The sequence below is a fragment of the Ambystoma mexicanum genome, chromosome 10, assembly GCF_040938575.1.
Source record: "Ambystoma mexicanum isolate Mex_15411 chromosome 10, UKY_AmexF1_1, whole genome shotgun sequence".
NCBI lineage: Eukaryota > Metazoa > Chordata > Amphibia > Caudata > Ambystomatidae > Ambystoma > Ambystoma mexicanum.
The window spans coordinates 250,529,642-250,541,514 of NC_090932.1; positions in this window are offsets into that span (position 1 = coordinate 250,529,642).

The following is an 11,873-nucleotide window of genomic DNA, read 5'->3' on the forward strand; positions in this document are numbered from 1 at the left end:
AACTGGCCCTCACACCAAACAACCAATATACAAAGGAAATTATATAACAGCACAATATAAAAATGTTTGCCAAATAAAAATCTGTTGGTAGCAATTCTTGGTTCCTGGGTGAAAAGATCCCTTTCCAACTTCGAGAAAGAAAATAGCACCAATGGTAATCCTGGATATGAAATTCAATAGTTTCTGCTTCTGGATAAATTGCCATAGTTCAAAAAAGAATGTATGAAATTCCTTGAATGGCAATAATGTACACTTCTTTACAACTCCTTTTGTTACAACTTTGCATTCAGTATATTTGTCAGGATGTTTCCTCTGTGCGGCTGCTTCGATTTCCAACAGCCACTCTTCTACTGTTGGTACTATGAGAATATTTACTTTTGTCTCACAGTATGTTACTGCTTCCACCACTTCATTATTATATCTGCTGACAATTGTATGTACTACAAGAGTTCAATAACTACTATTGGTTCAGTACTTGGACATTATTAGCTAGATTTTAACCAGGCATTCAACTTCTTCAGGTAGGCAAGTCCCTCTTCCTTGTAATGTCTTTCTTAAAAAGGGCAGCCTCTTTAGTCTAACTACCACCAGAACAACCTGCCTCTGCTGACATGGCTCTATCCCTTTTTGGCTTCAGCAGTCTGCACCACAGATTATCTTCTGCTTCAAGATATTCTTTACAAGCATGTATCTCCCCTTCCCCAACTTTGTTCCCAACTATCCACCAGGTATCAACCTAAGGAATCTCCCAGAAGCTTAAGTGCCACTCTTTCAGATTCGGGTAACAATAGGGTACTTGCTTCTTATGCCACCTAGCTGTTAACTTCACAAGGCTATTTGGTGGTTTTTTACTGCTTGGTAAAATAGGTTTCACTCTGAAAATTGGATGTCTACTGAATTGGGTAATGTGTGTCAAACAGGGTTGTGTTGGCGCGCCTATGTGCTATAACCTGTACATAGCCGATTTGTTACCCCGGATGGCCGCTAAAGCAAAATGCCCCCCAAAATTGGGGGACACCCCTATTGTTGGGATGCTTTACGCGGACGATCTAATATTATTCGACCGTACGTTGTCAGGAGTAAAGAGCATGCTTGAGGAGCTGTCTCTTTACTCTGCAGAGGTAGGATTTACCATTAAACTAAGGAAAACCAAGATACTGCTAATTGCCAAAAGTGGCCCTCGCCGGTCAGAAGTCGAGACTAGCCTAGGGAGTATAAGTATTGATCAAACATATCCATACCTTGGGTTAGAATTTGACACTCGCCCCAACTATAATTTGATCATCTTGCAAAAAAAGAGGCAGGCAAAACTTCTCACATTGCAAGCCTGCAAATTTGCCAAAGGAACTGCAGGGTTTAGCATTGCAGGGATTATTAAACTCTACCAACAGTGCTTTGTCCCTGCCGTTCTGTATGGCTTGGAGGCATTAGCTATACAAGACTTGAATTAGCTCAATATACTGGAGGGCCAGTACTGGCGAGCAGTTCTGGGTTTGGGCCCGGCTTGTTCTATCCAGTATATTGGGTTAGAATTGGGATTAACATCTTTGAACGGTATGGCATTGCAAGCCCGAGGTGTATTTTATTTGAAAGCTACCTCCCCTGTATCCTGTAAACTGCTTAGTCTGGCTGGAACTAATTTTGATAATGAAAGGTCACCCCAAGGAAACAGCTATAAACAGCTAAATGACGCTCTCTTTGCTGATATAGACTGGTCCCATGATAAGAAACATCTAATGCCATTTATTCATAAAAAAATAATTTATACAAAAAATGAATAGATGGCACTGGACTCAGATTTACATACATTAATCAACTTTGAAGGGGTTCGAAGCCGTATCTCATGTAATCCATCGATTATAGAAAGCCTCAACAATACCTGTTATTATGTCCAGATCCAGAGGTACGTCAATTTATGTTAAGGCTACAGACGAACCAGTTACAGGTGCTCGCAGTCACTGGGCCACGGCAGGGTATCCTACCTAAGGACAGGAGCTGTCTTATTTGTGCAAAGGGAGAACATTTAGAAACCATTAGTCATGTCCTGACTATGTGCCCTTGTTTGGGCGCGCTGTATATGTGCATGCTGGGAAAGCTGGTAAACCATTATGAGACTATTAAGGGTGAGTCCTTTTGGGATTATTGTTTAAACTCGGTCTCAATTAGGACTCAATTGGCTTTATATAGGGTCTGGGTTAAAGTTAAAAGCTTATTACCCATCCAGCCGGCTACAGAGGAAATGCGAGGGGCTCCTCCGCCTAAGGAACCTTTAGGATTTAGCCCCCAGGGTTGATGTCTGTTTCCAGAAGCTCGTAGTTTGAGGTTGGATCATTATCATCGATACCTAGTACTTGACAGTAAGTGTCATATGTGGCAGGCACTTTGTGTGCAGATTTGAATGGGACAAGTACGGAGTATGTTACATTTCACCCCGTATCCCTTTTTGGCATTGTACTGTATTATCCGTGCACTGTATTGTGTGTGTGTGTATATATATATATATATATATGTGCATAATTTATATAATTTCAATTTTATGTAATTTTATATAACTTACACATTCAATGTATGCATTGATTGTTATGTTTGTATTACGTTTTAATCGTTTTTTTATGTATTTGTAACTTTTTGTGTAGAAGTATTTCCCAATAAATTTATTATTATTATTAGTAATGTGTGTTCTTCTCTTTAAAACTTTTTGACTCTTTACTTTTTTAAACAGAATACATGGAAATTCTGTATGTAATATAGAGTTTAGTCTTTGAGGTGAAAACACAATAGAGCATACGCAACCTTTCTTTCAAACAGGTTTAAAGTTGCATTCCCGTATTGACAAAGAAAGAAGTTCACACTTTGTTCGGGAATTGAAATTGGGCATAATCGATCTCCTTTTATTGTAGTTTTCACGCTGCTGCTTGTAACTCTCAAACAATCAAGGTTTGCTATTCAGTAATGGTTTTAAAGCGTTCTCTCAGCTTAATTGGAGACACACGAACCCTTTGTTATACAGCAAACAGTCTTCGATACAGCAACAATGAAGTTTCAAGTGCTTTGGCTGCTCACGCGAACAAGGATCTTCAGCGTTGTACCCAGACCCTCGGCTTGCCTTCTGCTTCTAGCCTTGTTCTCCTGCACTTATATTACTCAGCAAGTGCTGCAATACGGCCCACAATGGGAAAACCTGGCCTCCTGCACGTCTTCCACTGTGCAGCCTCTGTAATTGAGAGTTTGACAGGAAAGGACTCTCTCGGAGCTTGCAGGTGAAATCTATCCCTTTTATTCTTCCACTTTCTCGTGATTTACCAGCTTCATACTTCTCCTCTATTACTGGCACTACAGCCAGCCTTCCAGTCTGCAGTCCAGCTCCTCCTACTCCTGCTTCCTTGCTGGCGCCTTTTTATGCCTCCCAGCTTGTGAAATAAGCTTCATGTGTGAGCCTATGGCTTCCATTGCCTGACTGCTGAACTGGCTTCCTGGCCTTATTGCCCGACTACTACATCTGCATGCCTCTTCAGCCATCTTCTTTGTTTCAGTCCCTGTTTGTTCTGCAAAAGTTAGGTCTTTTTCAGTTTCTACAATCTTTTTAAAGGTAGATTTTATTTCCTTAACATTTATAACAGAGGGTTTGTTAGGTTTATCTTCTACAGAGGAAGATGATGTAAAGAACCTTTAATGAGACCCAATGTATGGTATTCCAAAATATCTGCAGGTGTACAACAGGATGCAACTATTGATCACTACTTTGCGTCAACATCTAGTTAGCTTTTGTTAATTCATTATGTAAGGGGCAAGAAAGCAAGACTAAGCAGAGTGGATATAGTAGCAGACAGAACTGGGCAAACTAGGTGAAATATTGTATTTTGCACCCTTCTTTCAAAGTAACTGGTATAAAGTAAACGGGTAATATGTCAAGCTAGAATTCAAGGAGTAGGGGATCAGCTCATGGGTTGAGCACCAGTTGCACAGATGAATGCGACCCGCAGATCACAGAACTAGGTTTGCCATCAAATGCATTTGCCCGAGTGATAGCATGCATTTTCAAGTGTTCACTCGTAATTGTGATGCATCTTCCCCAATCAAATGAGATATAGTTCACACTATGAGATTTAGATACACCAACATAAACTTTACTGTAAAGCATGGATACAATGCAGTGTTTGACAGTAGCAAAAGTGTAATTGTGCATTATTAACAACTTTTTTAGGAATGGAATCGCATGACTGGCAAAGACCAGTATGTGTTGACATAATTTTTTAAAAGACAAATAGGATATAGTTAGCTCAATGAAAGTATTATCCCGATATACTTCTGGTTTTCAATTATTTGAAAAAGTAAAAATAAATGTGCCTAGCACTCCCACACAGGCTTTTTGGCACTTAAGAGTGGAGGAGATGATTACTGCTGCAATTCTCTCCTTTAGCCCCTCTCAACTTGCAGTGAACAAAGTAAAGAGGGTGGAAGGAGCCCTGAGGGCAATAGAGACCGGAATACAGGGTGAGCTGTGCTTGCATCGAACAGGGTAACTTAAATACCTAGATTTTCTGCACAAGAGTCCACTGATTTAGCAAACCTACAGAACTGCCTAGCAAATTGCAATGCGACAATGCATATTTTATGCCTTGAAACTACTCATTGTGGCACAAAACCCATGCACATTAAGTATGTCAATGCTCAAGTGACAACTTCTTTTGGCACATAACTCCTGCACAAATCAAGTGCTTCATTTCTCAATGTCAAAAAACACTTTTCGTGACAGACAACTCCTTCACACCAACTGCCTGAACTACTTCTCCGTGACACAAACTCCTGCACATCAAGTGCTTCAAAAAATCATGCACGCCAAGTGCTTAACCCACTTCACGTCAGAACAGACCATCTTAATGCTACGACCATCAACATGAATAATTTGACTGCTACGAAAAAAGCAGCAAACACAACTATTGCTCAAATAATTAAAACTCTCAACATCTCTGGAGAGATTAATTCAACAACTCCACACCATACACACATGGTTAGAATCTCACGTCACTCCATTACATCAAGCTTGAATCAATCTGATGAGCTACTTCAACATCATCAGAATACGTACACATGGTGTGAACCTCAACAACAAAAAAATCCTGATGGCAGTGGTGATCAGGCACTACACCATAGGAACCCCCGTTCAGATTCTCTTAAAGAAGATATTGCATGCTTTCATAAGGTCTTATGCATGCCTTTGTTGTTTTATACATGCTTATATTGTGACTAAGACATCTAAATCGTCACCTTCCCGTTACCACTCATGTAACGCACACCAGGGCTTGAACCATGACACAAATCCACACATTATATTCATTCATCTATTCAAATGGGAACTACATTCCTAAAAGTCCATTAAGGGGTATAAACACTTGCCATATCATGTATAAATAAACAACACTTGTTTAGCAATCCTTGGAATTCTCGTATGGAGACACAAATATTTTCCAATGCTGCACACCCATATAACATGCAACATTCTGATAATGGCTCCCTACCTTTTTGTAATCAATATTTAATGTATACAACTTTGCCTGCGACCATTCCCAGTGGTAATTGAAACCTCATTCCTCCATCTAATAACAATATTGTAAACCACACCTTAATTGCAAAACTTAGAAGACCGAACCCTAATGATAGCTGTTAGGCAAGATTGCATGCACAGGCGTAGGACATGGAGGGGGCAGGGGGGACAAATCCCCCCCCCCACAATTGTAAGTGGGGGGATGTAATGTCATTTATCCCCCCCAGAATATGTGTTTGGTGTGTCGGGCAGGGATCTGTTTTTGAAGTGGGGGGAGGGGCTGCTTACTATGGAAGCAGCCCTTTTCCCCCCCCTGACCCTCAAAGTATGGGGGCAATACCCTGGGGGCAGATGGGTGATCATCTGCCCCCAGGGAAGGGGGCAAACAAAAAAAAAATATATATTTTTTTAAACCTAGTTTTGGGTGGGGCCACTAGCCACCAGGGATTTTTGCAAGGGGGTTGCCCCCCCCACCCTAAGTGGATGGGGGCACCTTATGTAGCCATACTGCAAATATTGGCAGAGCAACCCCCCCAAGCCTGGGGCAGAACGTTTTGCCCCCCTGGGGGCAGATGGCCACAAACATGTGCCCATCCGCCCCTTGGGAAGGGGCAAAACACAAAATATATTATAACTTGTTTTGGGTGGGGGGAGGCCCATTAGACCACCAGGATTTGTTGTGTTTGAAAGGGGGGGTTGCCCTCTCCTCCGCCCTGAGTGGATGGGGGCAACTTATGTAGCCCTCCCTGGGGGCTGATTTCTGCCCCTAGGAAGTTGTACATGGGATGCCCCCCCATCCAATTGGGGTGGGGGGGAGAGGCCACTGAAAATATTGGTAGATCCAGCCCCCAAGCCTGGGGCAGTACGTTCCCCCCCCCCCCGGGGGCAGATGGCCACACACATGTGCCCATCTGCCCCTAGGAAAGGGGCAAAACAAATTATAACTTGTTTTGGGTGGGTGTGGGGGGGTCACTGAACCACCATGGATGTTATTTGTGGAAAGGGAGTGGCCCTCTACCCCCACCCCAAAAGGATGGGGGGCATGTCATGTAGCCCTCCCTGGGGGCAGTTGCTAGATTGGAGTTATCAGTGGGTTAGCCTTTTCCCTTTGCGCCCAGATAGGAGCACCCACACATATGAGGTACCGTTTTCGTCGGGACACCTGTGGGAATGCGGGAAAGGTAGGACATCTGTTGTTGGCGGCGTTTTTCGATTGGTGGGCAGAGGGAAATGTCTCTAAAAATTGGTGGAAAAAAACACAATTTTCAGACATATCACTCTGGACACCCACTGAAACACGCCGCCAACAACACATGTCCTACAATCCTGCGTTCCCACAGGTGTCCCAACGAAAACGGTACCTCACATGTGTGGGTGCACCTACCTGGGCGCAAAGGGAAAAGGCTAACCCACTGGTAACCCCAAGCCTTTCGGCAGTGCAGATTTTGCTCATGTGGACAACATACAGATTTGGGCCTATGGTGTCGAAGCCACCAAAGAAAACAGGGAACCTCGTGCATTTCCGAAAAGAGGGCACCCGTGGGAATCCACAGAGGTCTGACTTGCGCAAATCGCCCCAGAATTTATTACCCACAATCCCCGGCAAAGTCTGAAACGTTTCGACCGCCTACATTTGGGGAAAAAAGGGGCCAAATTTGGCCAAGATATTTTATGTAACAAAAAAGTTACAAGGGATTGAATGCGACATACCGAAATTACCAAAAAAGGCCTTGGCAGAAATACCCATGGCAGTTAAGGGGTTAAGAAGGTAACGCCCCAGAAGAGATATCATTAGTTAGGTTGCTCAGTGAGTTAAATATCCAAATGCAGAATGTGCACAGGAATATGTAACACCTGTGTTTAGCACCTGGCTTAATCTTCCGGTGGGATAATATGCGGAGTGAATGCATTCAGCTTCCGATGCAACACAGCATTTTCCAGGTCAATTGGTTCAGAAAAAGTGGTGGAAAACACTATTATTGTTGCTTTTTCTAATTGGCCAGATTTTCGTGCATTTTTAGGGTGGAGTTCGGGAGTCAAGTGGACACACCAGGACCCCCTGTATTTCCCGCTCTACCAGACAAATGCGGCCTTACTGCCAGCATGGATTCTCATGCTGGAAATAAGGAAAGGGATTCCTCTGGGATCTCCTTGGAAATTAAACCTGGTAAAAGCGGGTGGAGTCCAGAGGAAGCCATTGTCAATTCCGCCAGCAATCACTAATTGCGCGAGGTATTTAAACTCTTCCAGAGTGGAAAAGCAATGTGATTTCACCGGCCTTTTACTCTAAAATCTTCTATTTTGTGGCGGAAAAGTAAAAACTTGCACCAATGGAAGTGGTCCACTCCATGCAGTTTACTTTGCGCTTTGATGCTTGTGGGTTTTGCGTGATGCTACATATGTAATAAATAAATACATTTACCATGACCCCAGATAAATAGCAATTCGTGATCAGAATGAGTGAGCATGGCATGTCGCTGGTAAAAGGGTGTCCTGTGCTTCTTGAGTGCGTTGGCAAATTCCCTTAATTGCCATCTCACATTAAACAGGTGCTTAAACCCATCAGTGTGGATTGCGCAATAATAAGTCGACAGACGTATTTCAAATGGCCAATTTAGCTCTTTGGGTGGCATCTTCAAAGGCTGAGAATGTTGCCCGGAATGTGCCACTTTCTCTGAGGAGTGAATTGTGCCCACCCCGAGGAAGAAATGTGAAAAACCCACAAGGGCACTGTGCCCTGCTCTTTCTGTGTGTGTCTTCCCCACAGGGCGACAGATGCCGACTCAGACATGGGTAAGTCACAGGTGGCAAGCCTGTACCCTAGTGATGTGGCAAAGGATTCCAGACTTCCGAGGCTGATACATTAGCAGCACTGAGTTACATGCCACCTGACAGGTATGTGTGATAAAGTTGCAAAGCAGAGCTGTTAGTGGGCTAAAGCAGGAGGCGATGTCTGCCCACCCTCAAAGGGTGCGTACAATCAAAAGTAATTAAGCAAGCAAGCAGTGAGACAAGGGAGAGGCAAAGACAGGCCAGAGGGTCTCTTTGAATAGTGTAACAGGGCAGAGCACCCATGCTCTCCCGTCCTAGTAACATATGAGAGAATCAAATAGATCAGGCTTTGCAGCAAATGTTAAACGAGAAAGGAACAGTATCCAGCTCTGCATTCAGAATAACAAAGGCTAGGCTCTAAAGCCTGCATGAAATGGAATAAGAGGGACCAGACTCATGAGAGGCTGGCCTGGCCCTCACGGGGGGCTGCCCCTCTGGCCACCCCCCTGGATCCACATACACCCCACCTACTAGGCATCCCCCGGGTCAGACGCATCCGGCCGCGGACCTGGGGAGTGCTTATAAGCGGGTGGGCTTGCGATCGCTCATCCTCCTTGTTTGCTGTACCCCCTATCCCCCAGAGGACAGTCAAAGCAGCAACATCACACACCTGGTCCCTCTACTCCAATAACAGGGCTTACTCAGAGGTACAAGCAATATTTCATCTTTCTTTGAAACCCCCATCCTTCCATTCCAAGAGACACACACGTCTCCCTGCCCCACACAAAAAAAGTAGCAACTTGCAGATGGTAGAAAAGGCTGCAACTCCTTTATTTGGCAGGAATCCACTTACAGGTGATCTGCCTCTTAACGAGCTGGTGTCCTAGCTGTGGCCCACTGGAAGTAATTTCCTCTCTCTTACCATGAGCTCATAGTCCGATGACAAATCCAGAAATGCAACATATAAAGACATGTTCTTTGCTGCTGCATCCTTAAATTTTCTTCTGTTTTCTTTTCTTCTTTTCTCTTGTTTTATACAGTGATGATATTTGTAATTTAATACGTACTGCTATTTGAATTTTAATTTTGGAAATAGTCGAGTTCTTTGACTAAAACACAATAAATAAATTTAAAAAAGCAAAGTCGCCAAGGTGTCCCCTGTCCCCCCGCCCCAGATTGTATGTGTCTCCTACGCCCCTGATTGCATGCAGTACCCTGTGGGAGACTGCACCAATCCTATCCTCCTGGCAATAGGTAACGTAACCTTTGGTATAAGTCTGTACTACACAGGTTGGTAGTGTGGCTGAGCAGCCAAGCTTATATCAAGATGGTTCAATGTGACCAGTATGGTTGTTACATAGGAATTCAGTGACAAGTATTAAAATAAACTCCTATGCTCAAGGTTTCTTGATTAAACAATTATTAATTTAACAGTCAACTGAATAAGCCTTCTTCAGAAGGGAGCAATCATAAAACACAAAATCTACTTCAATAAATACACTCTGTTTCACTAAATCAGTTGATACCCGTCCTACACCCTAAGGTGACTTAAATAACTAGGACACTGTGGACATTGATTTATCGCTGGCACATTTAGAGCAATACTGAGTGTGAGATCAAAAAGGGAAAGTTTCAGGGGGAGAAAACAATGGTAAGTACTTTTTAAAACCCTCCAATGCTAAGTAAATTCACAAGAAGAGTCTTTCAGGGAGCCTGGAAAGCCAATGTTATTTGAGCAAAAGTGTAGGGGAGCTGAAACACTTTGCAGGTAGGTAAACAGTCTTGCACAATGTTTTAGAAATGTTTGTTTGTAGAAAAGACAAGGGGTAGGACATCTGGGGACTCTTGCACTACGAATGGAAGGTCAGCAGCAGCAATGGGCAAACTTCAGATCAGCGGCACTTCACGGTTTCAGCTCCTTGCGTCTATAGAAAACAGCACCACCACAGTTCTCGGATACCTTAATGGACTTTCCTCGCATCTGGGGTCCAGCACTCTGTTGAGGTGGCTCAGGCTTGGTCATTCCTGCTTCATGGGAGTCTGGAGGATCTTCCTGGAGCTCAGGTCTGAGTTAAAAGCGATGCACTCGCTCTGGTGTTCCTCTCCCTGGCCCTTCGGTTCCTGCAGTAGCAATGGTAGTACAGCCGACTCAGAGAGGATGTCCAGACGAGTTCACTTTGGGGTTGATTGCTCCCACCAACTCAAGGGGAGAGGTCATCTGTTTCAGGGCTTCTCTAGTCGAGGCAAATTCAGAGCTTCAGCAATGCAGCAGGGCTTCACCGGGCAAACCAACGAACCAGGAGTTGCAGCAAGCATCTCTTCCAAGTTATTCTTTGGATTCCTTCGTCCAGTGTTTGACTCTGCCCTCCAAGCAAAAAGCCTCACCTTTTATACATGTTTCTCCCATTAATTTGCAGCCTAGCTGTCCATCACACACCAGGGTGGCTGTCCTCCGAGGACATCCAGCCGGCCAATCACCTTTTGGGTGCATTCCTGTAACCAAAGGGATTAAGCACAAAGTTTCAGGCACCTCCCTCACTTCCTGCCCCGCGAGCCAGAGGTGGGTTTCAGCACCGAAGCCCGCCAAAGACAAAACAAACAAAGGGACCAAACTTGGTTTGGCGCGCTGAGTAATCTCAAGAAGGACATTTCCAACAAGAAATGGTGAAAAAAGAAGACCGGGGCCATTTTGACGAAATGGGCACCCATGGGTGTCTTGCTGCAATTGCAGCCTGCGATAAAAACACACAATGGTAGGAAATAAACCACTGCCACCAGCCATTGTAGAAAGGGTAACATATAAAAATGTTACATGATAAACTAGACAAAGGGGATACTAAGTAACCCCTCCAACACCCTATTGTAAGATGGCGTGTGCTGGGTCTAGAAAGTTACAAAATGTAAGTAAAGTCAATTTCACTTCACTGCTCTTGGAAACAGTAGTTTCACCAAGAGATGGTATTTAAACCTTTTAGGAAATCTAAGAGACTTCCCTGTGTCACTGTACTGAAGGTGTTGTGTGTCACAATGTAAAGATGATGCCTATGGAGTTTGTCAGACTCCACAACCAAAACAAACACAGATTCCAAATCACAGAAAAATACATGAGAGGGTGGGAAAAAGGTCTAATTCTCTCCAGGTTAGAAATTAAGTCCTAAAGTAGAGCAAAAAGAACTGGGGGTCTCTAAGGTACAAGGGGAATTAGCACATTCCTGAGAATTCTCCCTAACAATAGCCATCACTGTAATGTCAGCAAAAACAAGTAATAAAACGGACAGAAACAAAACAGCATTTCTCCTTCACGTCTCCCCTGCTGAATGTTCTGTCCTCCAAGCACCAACAGGAAGCCAGACTACAAAGTACACTGTTAAGGAACCGTAGTAAAACCGTGTCCCTGCTGGTAGCTGCGGGATGCATTAATCATGTGCATATTTACAGTACTTCATCAGCTCTGCAAACGCCCTGGATGTTCCTCGCCTGGCTGTGGGGAATCATCCATGGATTCATCCAATTCGAAGCACATGACGAACGGTGAACACTGCGTCCTTGAAACTCA